This window comes from Lithobates pipiens, unplaced genomic scaffold, assembly GCF_037356315.1.
Source record: "Lithobates pipiens isolate NorthernLeopardFrog02 unplaced genomic scaffold, aLitPip1_a1.2 Scaffold_28, whole genome shotgun sequence".
Taxonomy (NCBI): Eukaryota; Metazoa; Chordata; class Amphibia; order Anura; family Ranidae; genus Lithobates; species Lithobates pipiens.
Window position 1 is genome coordinate 119,759,700 of NW_027507789.1, and position 3,103 is coordinate 119,762,802.

At 43.9% G+C, this 3,103-nt stretch overlaps 1 long non-coding RNA gene across 1 annotated transcript; it reads right to left on the minus strand.

Annotated features, from left to right (window-relative positions):
* Positions 1-1,829: 1,829 nt before the first annotated feature.
* On the minus strand, positions 1,830-2,367 carry LOC143934894 (uncharacterized). Its single transcript, XR_013263421.1, has 3 exons — positions 2,300-2,367; positions 2,025-2,162; positions 1,830-1,892 (listed from the first exon to the last, which is right to left on the minus strand). It is a non-coding gene; the product is annotated as an uncharacterized LOC143934894 (long non-coding RNA).
* Positions 2,368-3,103: the final 736 nt, after the last annotated feature.

Sequence of the window (3,103 nt, forward strand, 5' to 3'; positions counted from 1 at the left end):
GCTGATGAGGAGCAAGGAGAGGTCCGCTTTGTTCTTTGGTGTGGGTCTTTGAGGTACGCTTGCCAACGAGCTGCATGGCAGGTCAACATATGTCTGGTCAAGCATGTGGTGCCCAAGCGGCTGATGTTTTGGCCACGTGAGATACGCTTGAGACATATGTTGCAAATAGCAGCGGTGCGATCTGATGCGCTCGTCTCAAAAAAGGCCCACACCAAAGAACTTTTAGAATAACGCGCAGAGGCAGCGCTCTGCACAGGCGGAGCTCTGCGGTGTGATTCAGTCGGTGTGCTGCCTTTAAGCTGGCCCCCGGAGGGCATCCTGCCTCGTTGGACATGTGCCTCCTCCTCCTCCTCCTCCTCCCTCCTTCCAGGCACCCACGTGGAGTCAGTGCCCTCATCATCCCCTCCCTCTTCATCGCTGTAGTAAACCTGGCAGTATGCTGCAGCTTGTGGAACATGACTGCCAGATTGCTGTCCTTCTTGAGCATCCCCTCTCTCTGCGCTCACGCTACTGCCTTCCTCTAGCTGAGTGTCATCATCAGAGCCTACAAAACACTGGGCATCCTCCTGGAGCATGTACCCAACACTGTGCTCAAAGAGTTCAGGAGACTCCTCAGGAGGACGTGGTGGGTCTAGGCAAGGAGTCACTGATGATGACATTGAGAGGAGGGAAGACGATGCATTGGCAGCTGCTTTGCGACTACCCTGAGACTGGGTGAGAGAGGATGAGGAGGATGAAGAGGGCTTGGTCATCCACTCTACCAAGTCGTTGGCATGTTGCGGTTCAACATGTCCAGCTGCCGAAAAGAAGGACAAGCATGTCCCATGGCCACGTGCTGATGACAATGCACCGCGTCCACGACCAGCACTGTTGTCTCTAGACACAGAGCCTGCTTGCCCTCTTTTATCGGCTCGCGCCTGTCTGCCTCTCCTTGCTGGCCTTCCAGACATGGTAATGGCCTGAAGGGAGTTGGGTAAAACAGCAGTTGGGTAGTTTATATTGTGCTGGAGGCACACACAACTTCCAATAACTAAAGGAAAACGAGAAGAGACAGGCGGGACTGTTACGGTGCTAATACTAGTAAGAGAAGAGTATATAAATGTATAGAAAAAAAGGAATATTTTATTAAATGTAATACACTAAAAGCGATCCAAAAAAAAAAAAAAAAAAAAATTACAATAAGATCAAATTCAACAAAATTGCATATATTAGCTACCATACAAAGCAGTATACAAAATCCAACAATTAGTATAGATAACCATATTCTTGGCTGTTCAGATAGAATATTCCCGACATGTTTCGCCTATCGTTAGGCTTCTTCAGGGGAGCCAATAATTGGTGGAAGAGAAATTGTTTGGTTTAGAGTACAGACAAGGTACACTATAAATGAAAAAAATAGAACAAAGTTAATGGAGCCGGTCACATACTAAAAGCACACTCCCAGTCCCCAACCTCGCCCAACTGTCTCCAAAGATTGGTGGATAAGAAATAACACAAAAAGTATATATATGTCTAAAAAGCGAAATAGTACCTACCAATTTAAAACAAATACGTCTAGTCCCTGAGAAGACCCCACCCAAGATTGGAGAGTGGACCGATCACTTACAACCGCCAAAAGGGTGACTGCAGGAGACAAATCAAACATACAAACAAGTCTAGTAATCAGTAAACTTCGCAGGGAGCTTGATAAAGCTTCCATGGGGATAATTGGTTAGTCAATACGTTTAGAAAGTCCGTAACGATAAAAATAAATTAAACCATACCTGTGCTGAATTAAATGTAGAGTATGTTGCACATGGAAAGTTGAAAATTGCACAGATAAAGGTCCTTGGAAATATGTCAAGAGGCCCGTGAGGTAATTTTAATTCTAATAAAGTAGTTGCGGTAGAACACTAGGATAGAAAAGATGTAGAATATATAAAAAAAAAAAAAAAAAAAAAAAAAAAAAAAAAAAAAAAAGGGAGGATCAGCTGGGTAGTGTGCTCAAAGGTAATTATTGGTCAATTAAAATGGTTCTTGCTTACCAAAAACATGTAAGAAGTGCAGTCACAGTTGTTGCTGTATCGCACAAGCGGCAGCACAAGCGTACCGCGAAGCAAACAGTACCAAAGCCACAATCATTCAGGCTCTAAGCAGAGCCACCAAAGGGGTCAGTCTAAGATCTAGAAATGACCAGAACAAATTTGAATCAATTAGACAAGAAAAAGGAAAAAAAAAAAAAAAAAAAAAAAAAAAAAAAAAGGTTGGAGCAGCAACCTAGTCTGTGTGGACAGGCTATGTGCTAATTCAATAAACTGACCTTGCGGCGAAAGCATCACACGTGGATTCAGCAGGGCGGACATACCTGCAACAGTGATGAACGCTTATTTATCTCCCTCAGCAACCGGCGTCTAATCAGCGACGCCGGATGTGAGCGGACAATGAATGCGGAACTGCGCATGCGCGCGCACCCGCGTCACAAGGAAAGCCTACAGTCCCCATAATGCACTGCGGCGGCGTCTCCGTGACCTAGGAGACCAAAAGAAAAACCGCGACAGGCAGTAGCGGGGAACATGGGAGAGACATTCAAGAGGGCTCAGAAGAGCTCTACAGAGAATGTCAATCCGAGAGGCTGGTGAAGCGGACGCGCACGCACAGCAACCCGCATATTAACAGGTCCGGCTTCCACATAGCCGGACCTGTGTGTCCATACAGCACCCAAAACTGTGCAGGAAGAAAATGATCGAACGTACCCCAAAGAGATGGGGGGGGCCCTTCCAAAAGGAAGCAAAAAGACCAAAAGAAAATCTGGAAAATATTGCACTGTATTCGAGCCTATGTGGCTTAATTTAAATATATAATAATCAGAAAATGGCTGTTTAATCTAAGTTCCACCAGTTCTTATGAGACATATGGACAAAATTGAGAAGAAAGAATTGTGCCTGTTGACCGACACCATACAGATACATAAATGTACAGAAATGATAAACAGTATATAGTTAATTTAAAGGAATTTTTGTACGTAACAATGCGGAACATCAATGAAAATTATGACACTGAATTAGAGAATATAAGCAAAAATCAATGAATATTAAATTATTATATAAAAAAAAAATTAAAAATA